The 17,830-nt window shown below is 43.3% G+C and overlaps 1 long non-coding RNA gene across 1 annotated transcript in view; it reads left to right on the forward strand.

Annotated features, from left to right (window-relative positions):
* Positions 1–17,357, forward strand: part of LOC142817660 (uncharacterized) — a 502,639-nt gene extending 485,282 nt beyond the window's left edge. The window contains exon 5 of the long non-coding RNA XR_012895285.1: positions 17,299–17,357. This is a non-coding gene — a long non-coding RNA (uncharacterized LOC142817660). The remainder of the gene's footprint in view (positions 1–17,298) is intronic.
* Positions 17,358–17,830: the final 473 nt, after the last annotated feature.

The following is a 17,830-nucleotide window of genomic DNA, read 5'->3' on the forward strand; positions in this document are numbered from 1 at the left end:
GTCCTGGCACAGGTGATTATTGAACACGAATTAGTAGATGTAGCGGAGTGTTTGCATAGCTCCCGAGATGTGAAGTATACCCACTTTCAAGGCACAAGTAATGCCCGATTGGATCGACTTTACCTTACTGCAGATGCGATATCCCAGTGTAGCAGTTATAATGTTGTCCCTGTTTCCTTTTCCGATCACTGTCTTGTAAAATGCAATATCGGGTCAAAAAAGAAAGGAACGCCTTTTCTTGGGAACAGTGGAAAATGAACTCTAACCTCTTAAGGGATGAGTCGTTTAGCACATCAGTTATTAAAGAAATAAGTAATATTAACATAGAGTGTATGGACAAAATAGGAGAAGAATGGGAGCTATTCAAGCAGCGAATCAAAATAAAAGCAATAGAGAGATCTAGCGTTTTATCTTTTGAATCTAAGAAGAATGAGAAAGAGCTTAGACGAACACTTGAGAGACTAACAGCTCTTGAATGTGAAAAACCTGGAGTATATGGTGACGATTTGCGGAGTATCAAACAGAGGATAGAGGTATGTGAGGAGGAACGCTATCGCGGAGCGCTAGTGCGAGCCAGAGCAACATCAATGACTGTGGATGATCGCCCGACGAAGCGAGCGCTTGGATTAGAGAAGAGTCATGCCAGACGAAATCACATAGATGCCATTGAAGTCGACGGTATCGAAGTTTCAGACAATGAGAGCATAGGACGAGCGTTTGGCAAACACTACGAAGGACTCTTCGCTGCCACGCTCATTGATTCAGAGGCATTTAAGCAGGAGTTCCTTAGCAGAATGCCGAAGTTTTCAGATAACACCAAATCAGCTTTAGAGCTATTTATAACGCCAACGGAAATAGAAAGGGCTATAGATAAAATGAATCCTGGTAAATCTCCAGGGCCGGACGGGCTTAGTGCGTCGTTTTATAAGGAGTTCAAAAATGAATTATCCCAAGTACTTGCAGATGTCTTCAATCAAGCTTATAAACTTAATGTCCTCCCTAGGTCCTTTAGTGAAGCACATACAGTTTTGATACCTAAGACAGAACACTCGGGGAAGTTAAAATTAGTTTCTTCGTATAGACCAATATCACTAACTAATTGTGATTACAAAATTTTAATGAAAATACTAGCATGGCGACTTCAAGGGGTAATCAAAGAATTAGTAGGGCCTCACCAAACATGCGGGATTATGGGACGCTCCATTGTGACTAATATACACAAGATGCGCTGCGTGCTCGAGTGTAGCGATGCCAATCAAGTAGGGGTAGCCATTCTACAGATTGATCTTGAGAAAGCTTTCGATTGTGTTTCCCACAACCTTCTGCTTGCCATTCTTGACCATGTCAACGTTGGTTTTGTAATCAGAGAAGGAGTATCTATGGCATACCGGAACTGCACAACACGACTGGTAATCAATAAGACGCTAGGAGATACAATTAACATAAAGCGTTCTGTCCGTCAGGGCTGTCCGCTGTGCCCCCTACTTTTCAGTTTATATATAGAATCGTTGTGCTTAGCAATAGCTCAAAACAGTTGCATTCGTGGCTTTAGATTACAAGAGTCCGAAGTTAAAATTTTGGCATATGCCGACGATGTGGCTGTTTGTTGTATCGATCAAGATAGTGTTACCACTACCATCAGTGTGGTTAAAAGGTTCGGCAAGGCAACTGGCAGTCTAGTAAACTGGGGAAAGTGTCTGGGTTTCTGGCATGGAGAGTGGTCGTCAAAACCAGACTATTTTGCCAATGTTAAATGGGTGACCACACCCGTCAAGTACTTAGGGGCGCCACTGGAATTTTATAAAGATAATGAGAACTACTGGCAAGAACAAGCAAAAGAAATCCGGACGAAAGCTAATAGATGCAACGGTAATCATCTGTCAGTGTTTGCTAGGGCGACTGTCTGTAATCTTTTCTTTGCCACAAAACTTTTGTATGTGATGCAAGTATTGCATTGTTCAAGGGCAAACATACAGAAGTTCCATCGTATCTTCGCAGTGTTCGTGTGAGCTTCGAACTGGGAGAGATGCAGTCGAACTAATCTGTTTCGAAAAGTGAAACATGGAGGGCTTGGTTTAACACATCTTTTCATACGCCAAGTCGTAAATAGGTTCTTTTTTTTTTCGCTACACAAGGGACCCTTTCTTACGTACAGTGTGCCAAATGAGACTGATGCGGGCTTTACCTGTATATGTGGTTAGCACGAATGACATGACCGGTGCTGTGCGCGGGTATCTTAAAGAGGTTATTCTAAGTGTACGGTTTTTATCTGTTAGATTTTCCAATGAATATTTGTTTTCAGTGACTCGAAAGAAGTTGTACAAAGATGTATGCGATGTTGTTTTGCCTGAACCGCTGTACCGTGCCATGTACGCTGGAGGTGAAGGGAAAGATGTGCTTAAACGAGTGAAGAGAATGCAAGTGGCTCCTGGCGCGAAGTCTTTCTTTTTCAAGCTGCACACAGGTACACTATCAGTCAGGACATTTCAAGCAGACCGTGGTTTTTACTTACCTTGGGGGACAAATTGCCTTATCTGTAAAAAACCGGAAAATATTGACCATGTTTTCTTACATTGTTGGGAAGGAGTATATTTTTGGGATGTACTTCAAAGGACGTTACAGAAAGAATTACCTTTAAATTCATATGGTATAAGATTTCTGCCAATAGTGGACGAAGAGGGAATGCCTTTTGATTTGATTATGCTATGTGGACTTCACTGTTTATGGCGGGCCCGTATGGCGGGTTTCTATCGCGATCAAGATGCACGGCCTGCACGAATGTATTTCCGTGAATGTATGGCCAAGTATGTTGAACTGCAGAAAACTCAGGAGATTTTACCTGAGTGGTTGTCGAGGGTGGAGCCCTTGGCAGCACTTAGGGAATTTTAAGTTTCTGTCGGACTGTTACTGCTTGTTTTTGTTCTGCTTGTTGTTTGATGTATGCGCCTGTAAACAGGCAATAAAGCAAAAAAAAAAACCATGGTGGTCTAGTGGTTAAAGCGCTCCGTTACTGACCCGTAGGTCGCGGGATCAAATCCCGGCCGGGGCGGCTGCATTTTTGTTGGAGGCGAAAATGTTTGAGGTCTGATTGTTAGATTTAGGTGCACGTTAAATAACTCCAGGTGGTGGACATTTTCAGAGCCCCCCGCTACGGCTTATCTCATAATCATATGGTGGTTTGGGGAAGTTAGACGCCACATATCTATCACTCAACCTCAACGATTGCTTTTTTTTATTTTATAGCCCCACATGATAGTGAGGTTGGGTTCTTATATAAGACGATATTTTGTATTGTTGGAGAGTACACGTGGGGTGTATCAGGAATTTTTTTATTGTTTAAGATATCAGCTGACCTGTCATTTTCTTGCTTTAGTGGGTCACAAGGGTGTGAAGGTTGGTGTGTTTTTTTTTTGTTTATGTTTTCCAATAAAAATTCTCTTTCGAGTCAGCGCTGCGGTTTGCCGCTTCTTCTCTTGTATCCGCGTAGTCGTGCGCTGTGTTAAAATATGTGCATTTACTGCCACCAACTGGCCCAGCTTTCAGTCGTTCTACGAACATGAAGATAGCAACAGTCGACCCAGCCAATGGTTCCAAAGCTATGCACGCCAGTGAACGAAGAGCCCGAGCACGTATACAACAAGCGAATGCTAAATATAGGGAACAGTAAAAGCAACTGCGGCTGTGAGAAGAGGCCAACGGTGATATGGCCGTAGTTAGATCCATGAGAAATGTGAGCTCGCGCTTGGTTAAAGCCTGAGTTTCTGTCTCTGGAGTTTGCACATTCGTGTCTTGTATGCCACTATCTGTGACCGAAATCGGACAACTCTGCGCGGAGAATCAACGTAGAAGCATCCCAGTATCGCTTAGATAAAGCCTATCAAAGATCTAGAAGCAACCAGACTAACTTTCAGAATTGTCGAGATGTCTGTTTCAAGCTTTGCACTGCTTTTCTTTTGGTTGTTGTCGTTTGCTTTTCTGTATTCATTTTGAAGGTGCATTTTGAACTTGCTTGTACATGTTGAATGTATACATTAAAATTTTCATAAAATAATTTCCCAATTTGAATTTTCTTTGATCCTTTCATTGAAGTAATCTTGTGCTGGATTGTGGCACTTACCTTAACCAATCTTTTAACACTGTTATTTATTTATTTATTTATTTATTATTATTCATTTACTTATTTGTTTACAGAACACTACAGGCCCAAAAAGGGGCCCAAGCAGGGGGCCAATGTCCAATGAAGTGCATTTGAACAACATGAAACGCTTACAAACGTTAGAAAATGTCAGTAATACATATTGAGAAAAAATAACACTAATAAATATAAAACAAATAACAAACATGAAAAGAAGGAAGGCGCAAACATACGATTGTTAAGAAGGAACAATGCAAAATGTAGACACCAAAAGTAGCCAAAAACTGAAAGTAGACACCTAAATATAGTCAAACGTAAGATGTTCACATATTTAATGATAAAGACAGATTATTAAGAGCACGTGATATGTAGATACTCACATGCTCGTGAAAAAAAAAAGAAATAAACTCTTTCCAGAAGTGTTTGTAATAGTTTATTAAACTGTGGATCAGGGAGCACGAGCTAACCAATCAATAAAGGTATAAATATAATACATGAATGACTGTAGGGTGAAATGATTACATGCTCTAAAAGATTGGCGTTAGAAAGACGTGAAAAGGGTAGGTTGTTCTAATCTGTTATGGTGCGTGGAAAAAAGGTATACTTGAAAAGATTAGTTCTTGTACGATAAGGTGTTAAAGAGTCAGCGTGACGATGCCGGGTTTTACGAGCTGCAAATGGTTCTAAATCATGACTTGGGTTTATAGCAAAAAGAATATTTTTGAGCGAAAACAAAAATTTTAGTCTCTGAATTTTTCTGCGCAACTGAAGTGGTTGAATGCTGTGCTGTGTCATCAGACTAGATGGTGAAGCGCTATTACGATATTTAGTAAAGATGAATCTCACAGCTTTACGCGGAATCATTTCTAGAGTATCAATGTTAGTATTGGTGCATGGATCCCAGACAACGCAGGCATATTTGGGTTTAGGTGGCTAATTGGCTAATTTCCTTGTGGCGAATTGGCTAATTTTCTTGTTATATTTTTAAGAAATGCCCAAAATGTTTGCGGCGTGGAGTGAATAAACTATGGTAGTGCATGATGGAAGCACCAAGGTTTGGCATGCCACATCTTTTGGTTTAAGTTATTTTGTATTTCTTGGATAGCTTCGCGTGAAGAACGCCGCCGTCTTAAGCGCTGAACTCTTCTTTTAAGAGGCAATATATCTCTTGAAATACAGGTAGTAATTTCACATGTTGGTCTTTAACGTGACAGGACAGGGTCGATTATTATTTACTCGTTTCATTATTGGCGACATGGGACTACCATTAGCACGTAGCATGACTTCGCAAACGAAGAGAGAGAGAAGAACTTTATTGTGTGCCCATAATCAGTTCAAAGAGAATGGAAAAGGTGGGATATTCTCTTCTGTTTTCTTCCCATATTAACAAATATTCCCAACTTCTGGCCTTCAGGAAACGATGAGCACTTAAAAACCTAATGAATGTTTCTCATGAATGCAATAGGAACGATGAAGCACTGAGAACTTTCTTAGTGTGAAGAATTCTGGACATACTGTAAAAGAAATATAATCTTCATTAAAAAGTGTTCAAATGCGATTTTGAAACTATTATAAAAAGGGGTAGGTTGTGCTCCAAACAAAACAAACTTATGCACCCCAAACACGGGGCGTTTCTGCTTAAAATATTTCTTTTTACATGCCGCTGCAGCTAAACAAAAGCAGCACGAACCATCAACAAAAGGGAAAGCAAATGTGAAATAAGAATTGAGAAAAAAAATACACAGCTTGCATAAGTAAGGCACGTGGTCTTTGTCACGTAAGAGCCCACTGTACCGTAGTGATGTCTAGATGTGAATTGTGTCATTATTCTTTATTCTACAGCCCTGCCTTTTAAAAGGTAATGCAATATAAGCTGAAGGTGTTGAAAAATGTACCGTTTACAGGTTGGTCATTTCGCCCATTCGGCCTAATTGTCAGGCATACTTGTTCTAGTGTCTGTGTGTTTTCTCCTGTTTTCGATTATTTCTCGCATAACGCAGATTTATAGAACCTAATCGACATGCGCATTTGGTGCATGTTCCTTCGCACTAAGCTTAGTCAGGGCTGAGATATTAGCATCCGTTTCTGATTGGCTATTCATGCTTTTCTGCTAGAGAAATGAACAGCCGGTAGTGCACATGCGCATGCGGTGAGTGGGCGAAAGTAATTTGGAGTCTGGAAGCTTATCTTTTTACTATCAAAATAAGCTAGATGCTTTCCATGCACTGTTGCGTCAAACTTTGATGGCATGAGCAGCAATCATTCCAGAAGAAGACTTTCTTTATCGAGTAACCTAACACCACAGGATTTTACGCAAAAATTCAACTTGTCTGAAAGAGACAACATGCACCAATTTTCTTAGTGACTTTAATGCTTCAAGTCTGCCGCCGCCAAGTCCGGATGACAATTTCATTATTTCCTTGATTGTGGACGATAATGTGGTTTGTAAGTTGAAACATAACTTATGCAACAAAAAAAATCACAAATGTACGGGTATACATATACCTAACTAAAGTACATACCCTTCCGCTTCCTCTGATTGCATCACGAGTGCCTCCGCTGCTTCTGTGGCAAGATTCTGCCCTATGCAGTATGTCTTCTGCGATGAAGCTACACGCCCACTTGATGTCAGCTGTTTTGGAACTGATAATTATTCAATGAGGATAGAAGCAGGTCCGTAAGGGGCGCTATAGGTAGTACTATAATTTTCACTTTGATGTGCGCCCACAATAAACAGCAAATTGTGAATTTATTTTCCAAGGCCATCGCCAAAGAAACGTAATTCGAATTGGTGACCACTTTTGATGAACAATAAGTACCTAGCTCTTCCTGCTGCTTTAAATGTCTAAATGTAATTGTAAATTAACCTGTTCTACGTGTATAGACTTCTCTATGTGAATGGACTTGGTGCTGATATAACTTTTACTTATTGACTGATTTATGCAAACTGTCTTTCGGCCAGTGTTTACGTAATTTTTTTCTTTATCAATAACCCAATGGAAGCAACATACAATGAAGCCAAGGATGGTATGAGGGACGTCTGTAGTATGTGTAGTAATGACGTTATAAATGTGGAGACATGAAAGTGGCGACTGAACATACAGCCATTAAATAACGCGCCAGTTGTCCTGCTTACTTGTTTCATTAGATGGTGTTTGATATACAAAAACGAGCCCTTAATTCATCTGCCTTCTATATTTTGTATGGATGCGATCCTTAGCGAACCTACTCTGTGAAAAAGACTGGGCAGCGCTATATAAAAGGGACACCATCTGCTGAACAGCAGTTCGAGACTTGCCATCTTCAAAGCACCCGCTGCATGGCAAAACACATTATCAGCCAGCCGCGCTTTGCACGCTGTGATCAGTACACAAAAAACTTAAACGGCGCTTGAGCTTCGCCTTCAACAGTAGAACGCGATAGCGTAATCGGGCCACGTGATCATTGCCTCCAATCGTGCCGCAAGGAAACAAATGTTTGGGCGCTTAACACTGATCGCTTAAAACTATCCTAGGATATCTACTGGATGTGCAGTTTCCAAGTGCCCACTACGTCATAGGTAATCATTGTGCTAATTGTCATAGCATCCGTAAGGTGCTACGTGTAAAAGGCGGGAAGCTTGAAACCATTTGTATTGACACCTGATGCAATTTTGGGACTCTTCCACGCAATACGTCAAGGACCCTCCTGCCACTATACATGGCATTCATGTAGTGTTTTTGTTTTTTTCGAAGCTGTTTCAAGCAATGACGTTACTTTGTGGTAGAATACCTGCTTGCCATGCAGGTGGCCTGGGTTAGATTCTCACCTCGAACGGAAACATGGTATTATTTACTTTTATTGTATATTTCTCGATTTGTCAGTCACGGACGAGATTAGTTTTCCCTCGAAACCAACGACACCAACGCCGAAACTTCTGTGGAACGAGGTGCTCGACACGATCGTGTTGAAACGCACACATGCCTCCTTTCCTGTATTTTTGCCGCAGATTTCTGCATGTCCCCGCAGTTCGCCACGGCTTGCAGAGAGATCTCATGGGCCTGCATGACTGCATTATACGCTCGCTCACTCGGGAATTGAACCGTCTGAGCATAAAGTAAGGCCAAGAGGTCACAGCGCGTGGCAGACGAACACTGCGCAATATGCAGTGCGTGGTGATCCTTAACCTCACGGTGCACTGTCTACGATAGCTCAGTGCAAACGAATTGAGTGACACTATTGTGGGAATCACCCGTATTACTCTCGAAAAGCCCAAAGTTTGTCCCCGTTTTTTTTTTTTAAATCAGAATTATTGGCTCTTTCACGACCGTTCATTTCTCGCGGTCAGGGTGGGCGTTCAACTGCATACTGTGAATCGTGCGAAAGAAGAGAAAGACAACCGCGCTCGAGTGTTGGTTCACATAAAACTTTAAAAAAGGGGGCACCGCCCACAAAAGTGTGCGCTTTCAAGAAGTGGGGCTTCAACGCGACTACACGAAGAATAGCGTCGCGACTCTCGTTCGATAGAATTTGTTGCCGCCTTTCAAAGGAGTTCGTGACAGCTACTCAAACCACGAAACGGCCTGTTTCGTCTTGAAAAGTATGTACCTCCAGTTTTATGACCCCGGAGAGCGTTGACAGGAGCGTAGCCTTTCACATGGCTTCGGCATCTTGACTACGTTTTAGCTCTGGCTTCTAGATGTTTGTCCTTAAATACCCGATCATTTCATGACATTCTGAGAGGTGGCACCGCAGCATCTTTCTACTCCAGGGCTATTAGCGAAATACCTTGAATTATTCGAGAGATGCCAAGTGTGAAACACAGCTTCGCCTTTTCCCTCCTTTATTCAAGAATGCGAACTTAAAACGTCTTTTTTTTTTTCGCTAGCTGTAAACTTGGCAGGTCGTCCGATGCGGACATATGACAGTCAGTTGTCAAACACAGCGATGTAAGCGGCTCCTTTTTGCTACAGCTTCCACATTCCTAGTGGTTGCATGTTAAGAGATCTCCTCGACAGTTGGTATTTCTGAACCTAAGATTGAGTATTTTGCATCCGTCTGTCTTTGGCTAACCACATAGTGGCTTTGTCTCATCCCTTAAGCAAGACAGAAATCACGGTTTCTTACCACAAAGCCTTAGCAATGAATACAATAGCAGCGCACTTAAAAAGAAGTAATGCTAGAAGCTAACCTACCTAGCATCTGTCCTATAGCGTAACTCAACAAAATGATGACGTAAGGAAACGCGGACGCTGCAGCGAGCGCAACGACCTTCGTTCTGTCTGTCGCTTCAACGCGAACTCAGCAGTGAGACCACAACATACACAAATGTATGAAGATTATGGCTGATCAGTGATCACTGTCAAGGTAGGCCTCGCTCAACCGCATCCGGCCGTTCAAAGCACGCAGTTTCTGCCGAAGCCACACAGCCCACCACCTGAAGGGACACCACCATCGCCTTTCGTGCACGTCCGGTTCTCTTCCCCTACGCTTCAGCAGCGATTGTGGGCTGCGCTCGCACGCTATCACACGCACATATAATCTACTAGACTATGTTATCTTCCCTGCACTTTCTATGAAAAGTAATGGTGAAAGTATCACAAGTGAAGTTATCTTAACCCCAACCCCCACCCTCTCCCGATTGGAATTGGCTAGTGAATACGTGTACTGTTCAGTGCCGGCACTTGGAGGAACCACTTTAAAATGAAAATACATTTGAGGAAACGTTGGTGGTGGGGTATGGACCTGACCCAGTGCTTAGAAGCCAACGACTGTGTTACCCTCTAAATACATTGTTTATTTTTATTTGCAAGTATGCCTACACCGTCTTCAAAAAAAATTTTATGCCTGTCCGTCTGTCACGTAACACGAATGAATATAAATGAATAAATGAATAAAACAGGATATAAATTGTTGGCGGAGGCGGCTTTCAAAACTACGGCCCTACGTTGAGAAGCTCAGTGTCTTATCACCCGCGCTTGAAGAGGGTGAATAAGTCAGAATGCCCGCACATGAATGTGTTGAACAGGTGCTTTAGAACCGCTTTTAATCACTTTCGTGCGAATTGTCGGGGTGTATGTACCGACACCTGCTCTCCACCCACGGGGCAGGTGGGATGATTGGGACACCTGCGTAATGTTTCTGTGAGAGAGTATATTCAGCAGGTTCGTGCTGTAACCTGCTGAACCAGACGGCACCACTAGCAAAAGCGAGAGAGGCCGTGGCCGGCTCGGGGGACTCATGCAGCCGCCGAGCAGAACAGAAAGACGTTCCGACAACCCAGAGCGAAGAATCATCTGTTTATCTAGCTAACCCGGGTGTAATTATGTGAAATGAACTTCATTACTGAAGAAGCTTTAGGCCTAAATCAAACGAGCACACATAACAGGACGGCGCTTGCCCTGTTCTTTTGCGTTACGTATCCTTCTTTATTTTGCGCCAAAGTTTCCTCAGTCAGTAGCAACTAGCTCAGTTCAGAACTCTGCAAAAATAAACTCCTTGTATCATTTCGAAACCTCAACGTCATCGAGCTATGGAGAAAGAACATTTTTTTTTTTAAAAATGTCAAAGAACGGCGCATTCTGAAAATGGCTTATTGAAATCTTTCCTAAAAGGGGAACAAAAGCCATCATTAGGCAACCACCTGAAGTTTACTAGAGTGTTGTAGACTATATAAAACTTTGGCTTTGCGCAAAAATAATGCTAAACACACCTCATACCTGATCACTCTTGTGGTCAGAGAAACAGCTCTTTAGTGGCATTGCGTTAGCGAAGGCGTATGGTGTGGTCATTCACTCACTCACTCACTCACTCACTCACTCACTCACTCACTTCGCCACTTGATTACGCCAAACTATCGTAGATTTCGTTCCGTAAATAAGCCCTTGTACATGACCAAAACATCATTTGTGAAAAAACAAACTACCACTATTGCCGCTTGTTCTTTTCAAGACGCATCTCGTTACACCCTCCTAGTCTTACTGCAAATAGAGGTATGCAGCACCAACCTTGTATGTCGTGAATAAAAAACAAAAACATAAAACTTGTTTATACGCAAAGCCGTGCTCAATAAAAGCTGGCATGTAGCTAGAAGAGAGGCTCTCTCTTCTAGCTACATGCCCACTTTTATTCGTTTGCTTCTTTCTTGCTAAGCTCCCACGTGGTGACCTTTAACCTTAACGGAGGACGCTACGTCTGCGTGCAGTGCTGGCCTGTGCACCCGACTTCGATAGCACTGCAGATGAACGCAATTTGTTTTTCCTATAAGCTGCGTGATCGTCAGACGCTTATGGTAACGAACGAGAAATGATTGATTGATTGATTGATTGATTGATTGATTGATTTGATTTGATTTGATTGATATGTGGTGTTTAACACCCCAAAATCACTATACGATTATGAGAGATGCCGTAGCGGAGGGCTACGGAAATTTCGACCACCTGGTTTCTTTAACGTGTACCTAAATCTATGTACATGGGCCTACTTCATTTTCGCCTCCATCGAAAAGGCAGTCGCCGCAGCCGAGATTTGATCCCGTGAGCTGCGGGTCTGCAGCCGAGTATCTTATCCACTAGACCACTGCGGCGGGGCGATGAACGAGAAAGACCAATGGTGCTTCTAAGTCGCCATGTCATCACAGCAACACAGATGCGGGTATACTCACTCCCTGTTACCCTTTGGTGATTCGACAAACATAATGGCGAAACCTATTTGCTTCAAACTTCAAGTGGAATACATAGCATACGCGGACCTTACGTGCTTACTTACATGATCCGCACTTGCTTACGTGATCACGTCGCTTCTCCAGAATGCTACCTAAACTCTCAACGATGTACAAACGACCTTTTCCTCGAAAAACCACATCTCGTGTTGTAATACGAAGTCTATTGGCAGAGCATATGTGAACGCGTCTTCTCTCATAGAACAACCCGCGAATTTATCGAACAATGCAAACCCCAACTGGGCACGGAGCCTACAGCTGGACCGCGGCCGTTCTTACCGGACTACTACCGCTGCATGTGCGCGTTCTCAGAGCTCTAAAACGCGGCACACGAACACGCTGTGTGCAGTCCCCGTGGGCACGATGTTCACGGAGTCTGGAACATCATTCGAACTGCCTAGCACAGACATATAACTAGAGTACAATGAACCATCAGCAGTAGATCCTGTCAAAGCCCATGCGTCTTTACCTCGATCATAACGTGAAATAGCTTCATAACTAACCTCGCTTAGACACGCCGTGAAGGAAGCTGCTTTGCTGCTATGCTCTTCCCCCATCCACTGGTGAAGTAGTGTTGGCCGCTCAGCAGCTTCCACACCTTCATTTATATCAGCGTGACGTGACTTGTTGAAAGCACCAAATAGTTAGCGATGTCAGATCGACGTTTCGCGTAGCATCGTTACCGATGCGCGGTTCGTGCGGGTCGATGCCATCACACATTTGAATTATTGCTCGGTAACGTACATTAGTCGGTACCACAAGCTCTTCATGGCAGAACGGGAAAAGCGCGTGCACGTTTTTCTCACGCCATATCACTCGAATGACGGTACTATATACATGCACACGCGGTACTACATGCACGCGCAGATTGACAAGTCTGACTCAGTGCTGACAAACATGGCGGTCGCTCACTTTGCTAGCTCAAAATGACGTCGCGTGCAACCAGTGCATAGTGCGTATTTCAAACACTCAGTGGACAAAATCTTTTCGAGCTTCCTATGCACTCACTTTGTGGTCTTATGGAAATAGGGGCAGTAACGTGTGTGCCTTTTGTAGTGGGTGACCCTCTTCAAAACCATCGAGTTATTATTATAATCGCATGCTCTGACGCGCAGAGGAATATATCTTCCCTGTTTACACAATCAGAGCAGTAATTGTCTTGATTGACAACCATGGGTCTGTCATAGAACACCCGCTCACCACGCAAACGACCCGGGTTCGGTCCTCACTCGGACCCAGAATTTTTATTGTTTATTTTATTTGCAACTTTTACGATCAGTTTGTTGGTCATGCAAAAGATGAATATTTTTCTATCACAACGAACGACACCAATGCCCCAATTCCTGCGAAACGAGCTCTTTAATGCTATCGCATTAGAGCGCCCTGTATATAAAATATTGCGATGTTTATGTAAGCTTTTTGCATTACAATACGTCGTTGAAAACCTTACATCACGCGAGAGTAACATCTTTGAATAGCGTAAAGGTGATATGCAGTGACTGATTAGAAAAGTTTCGTGCCTTCAGTTCATCCCCGTACGCATTGGTGACCACGTCTATGAGGTAACAGCATCTACAATGCTGCAGCCATACAGGCCGCGAACGGGCTTCTCTCTTTGACGAAGACAAAGCTGCGAATCTCGGCGAGCATCACCGCCACGCCCCGACAAGCAACACTCGCTGAGGGGCGATTGACAGGCGCCTGAAAACAAGACGTTCACGAAAGGAACGCGCTACGCCGCGGCGCGCAGTGTCTGAAGCCAAAGCCGCGACGAGGCTCAGAGACGTTGCCACGGAGCGCGCCTCTAAAGCCTCCCGAACGTCAGGCCTGTCAGCTGAGGAGTCACATTCTGCGTCTGTCGCTCCAGTGAAACGGATCTACGAGACGAGCGTGGGGAGTGGAGTGCGCGTAGAATGCCACGTCGCTGAGGAAGGATTTTAGAAACATGTCGCTAACCTTATTGTAAAGGCAGCGACAACAAAATTGTGTCAGGCTTGTAGGTCGCGACTGAGCGGGAAAACGGGAAGAAATAAACAAAAATCTTTTTAAAAGTGTAAAACCTTACGACACGTGCTTTTGTTCCCATCGGAGTCGGCTTGTGTATGGCGAGACACGGTGATCTTTGATAGATCTCCCGCCGCACATGTGGCTCTATAGTTTTTCGCGGCGAATGCATGATGCGGACAAGCACCCGGTCGTATGCGGGATGAATAATGAATTCACGGCCCGGGAGTGGTAGAGTCGATCGCCTACGCCCACGATGTCTGAACCGGAGGTAAAACCGCTGTACTGACAGTACTCGAGTTTCAGGTGGGCCATATGCAAATGAGAAAGCCCTCTTCTCTTTCAACATCTTTCAACAGAGTTGGTGAGACGGGAATAAAAAAAAGTGTTATCTGTGCATTTTTTCTTGTCATTAGCCAACGCAGGTGGTTGTAAAATACCGCTGAGGCAGAGCTTTGTTTGCCTCAGCCGGAACGTAGACGCGCTTTGCTCAGTAGCGTATTCATCTCGTTTATTTTGCATGTTCAGTGGCACGAATTAATGTTTGCAGTACAACGCAATACCCGTGATAGGTAGTACGCATATTTTTATGAAGTTTATTTGTAATAACCAGTATGGAAATGGCAAAGTGATAGCCGAACGAAGCGCAGAAAAACTTATGTTTACAGCATAAAAGGTCAAAGTAAATCGTCAGATGCTTGCACATTTCGTGCTAAGCACACGCAGACACACACACACACACACACACACACACACACACACACACACACACACACACACACACACACATGCACTAGGCTGATGTAAAAATAATCTTAACACAAAAGACTAATAATAATAATAATAATAATAATAATAATAATAATAATAATAATAATAATAAATGCACTGAAAAACACAAACAAGAGGCGGTCTATGCTATTTTGTTAGTATATCTCTCAACAAGCAATTTTATAGATTCTGTCGTTTTCTCATGTACATCTGTGCTACTTTTTGTTCTTGGTGATTTTGGGATCTTGGTTTTGGGACGTTAAACCCCACAAATCAATCAATCAATCTTCTTGGTGATTACATTTTTGTACTTTAAGTATGTATTACCGGAAACGCACAAGTTCTCCTAAATTATACAATGCCATGATTGCGTGTATCGTTTCTTGTACAGTGTGGTGTATGTTATGGATTAGCAATTCAACCGATATTTTATTCCAGCATTTCATGCGCAGGCATACGAGGAAGCCAACAGTAAATGAAGTACAAACAAATATTTGCCTGCAGGTTGTCACGGTGATTATTCTAGTCATGTATCACATGAATTTGAGGACTCTATGTCGCATTTGACAGTTTCCGCCATTGCTGATAAGGTTGACCAAACTGATCTAGCCAAGGGGGGTGTTGAGTGTAAGGTGCAGAGCCCTTAAGTGTTTCAATGTTTCGTGGGTGTCTACACACGCGTGCATACAAACACACGCATAAACTCGCTATTGTTATCGATAGTGATACATATTCTTTCACTTCGTCCTTGAATCAACTGAATGAAGTCTTCTATTCGTTCAAGTCAAGCAGAACATAACGTTGTTCATCTCAAATGGACTTCAATGGGAAGCTTTGGTGTTCCCCTGTCTTTTATATACAGAAAGGCTTTGACGGACACAAACTGGGACACTTCGTACACATCGGGTAGCTGGGCTAGAGAAGGAAAAGTTGGCTGCACAAATGAGTCTCGTACTCTGCCAGACGTAGGCACAACATGCATTTCAGCTGTTCCAGATCAATATTCGCTGCTGCGTCACTCAGTCACACTAATTTTTGAAACAAAGTAGAGGCTGGGAAAGATTATATATTGCTGTACAATTCGTATATTGCTTTTGATTAACCAGTCGGTCGGTAAGATGGTGGTCTTTATTTTGTGCTTTTATCAAAACTAAGCGCTCAATACAAGTTTTAACAGTCTTTTTAAAGGACGCCACCGAGGAATTCACATAATTACATTCGCTGAGACGTTCGAAATTATCAAAGTAATCGCATGAAGGTCAAGAATAGACGTGTCATCAGCTCGTGAAACATGGGTGATTGTAGAATAAACATGATGGTTTGTACGCATACGAAGGCCTTGTGTATGAAATACCATCAAAAACTTCGCATTCGAAACCATTGTCAAAGGGGAGAGTGCTAATAAAAGATAAATATATAACTGCATCCCCTCGTGTGTTAGTTTCAAAAATCTGCTTTACACCCAACTAAAGCGAAAGATCCAAAAGAACTTTGCTGATTTCTATGTCATACATAGCATGTGAGTGATGGAGGTGACCTCAAGATACCAGGAGCGTTGAAATCACCCAGGAAGATCAAGCTGAAAGTAGTTAAGAAACTCTCGTGGTGTCGTGCATGAAATTTTTCCCCGGCCATAGACTACGACAGACCCTATGGAAATCCTTCGCAAATAAACCTTGCGCCAAACAGATGCAGTATCGGGTGGGCTAGGGATAAATGAAAATGGAATGAAAATGAATAAAATATGGAAACGCAAAATTAGTGCAAGACACCCACCCCCTGCTATGACGCCTGTCAGTTCTGCCAACTGTAAAGCCATATCAATCGCAGAAATGAATTGATCGTTTACATTAAATTGCTATATGCTAGCCGATGCTCAAACACAAAAGCGTAACAACTGTGATGGTTGGTTCACGCTTGTTCTGTGTATGCCTGTGCGTCTTTTTCATGCGTGCATCCTTGTGCTTGAACGGAAAGCTGCAAGTACTGAGATATTTGAATCGGGTTATCATACTTTGATGGTGATGAGATATTCGTGAAATGGATTGATTGATTGATTGATTGATTGATTGATTGATATGTGGGGTTTAACGTCCCAAAACCACCATATGATTATGAGAGACGCCGTAGTGGAGGGCTCCGGAAATTTTGACCACCTGGGGTTCTTTAACGTGCACCCAAATCTGAGCACACGGGCCTACAACATTTCCGCCTCCATCGGAAATGCAGCCGCCGCAGCCGGGATTTGAACCCGCGACGTGCGGGTCAGCAGCCGAGTACCTTAGCCACTAGACCACCGCGGCGGGGCATTCGTGAAATGGGATGCATTCGTTTCGAGCTATAGACAAGTACGTTGACACACACTTCTTTCGGGAGAAGTTCCTTTTTTTTTGTCTCTATATGGTGTAGCGGTTACGATAATCGGCTGCTTATTACCCAAAGGTACCGAAATCGATCCCAGCCGCGGCGGTCGCATTTAGACGGAGGCGAAATTCTTGAGCCCATGTACTGTGAGAGACGTCAGCACACACTAACAGAACACCATATCGTCAAAATTCTTGAAGCCCTCCACTTCAGCGTCCCTCGTAATCTTATCATTGTTTTGCGACGTAAAATCCCATTTGTTAATGATCTTTCGTCTATCGCGTATTTGACAGAAACAATATTTTGTCTATCACGTGTTTGACAGACTGTCATTTCGGGAGATCGTGTCTGTGGCGTTGGAACGCAGCTCCTTTGCTGAACAAGGTGAGTGCCAGCGAAAATTTGTTCACCTTACGATAAACAAAAGCTTCGCTCGTCCACTCGCGCACATTACTTGTTGGTTTAGCGTCACTGTGCGCGAGTTTTGTACCCGGGTTAGGGAAACTGCGACGAGCGCATAACACTGAAGTGTTTAAGTTGGGCGCCACTGTGCACGTGGACGCGGCAAACTTGCATTATGAAAAGCGGAACCAAATTGCCAGCGGGCAAGTGCTGGGACCGGATACAAGAGCGCACGCAAAAAGAGACTGCAAGCAGCACCAAGTGCTATATTAATTAAAGTCCTCGTGCGTTCATTATCGGCTGTATGGTGAGCCGTAGAACTAACGCGCCGGTGGTCGCAGAATGCCAAGAAAACATTCGGCGATAATTGTTCGCCTACCGGGAAGAACTGCACATATTACAATAGCAGGAACAATCAAGGACTACAAAAAAAAAAGACTTCACAGAGAGAGTTG

Source organism: Rhipicephalus microplus, chromosome 5 (genome assembly GCF_043290135.1).
Source record: "Rhipicephalus microplus isolate Deutch F79 chromosome 5, USDA_Rmic, whole genome shotgun sequence".
NCBI classification, from domain to species: Eukaryota; Metazoa; Arthropoda; class Arachnida; order Ixodida; family Ixodidae; genus Rhipicephalus; species Rhipicephalus microplus.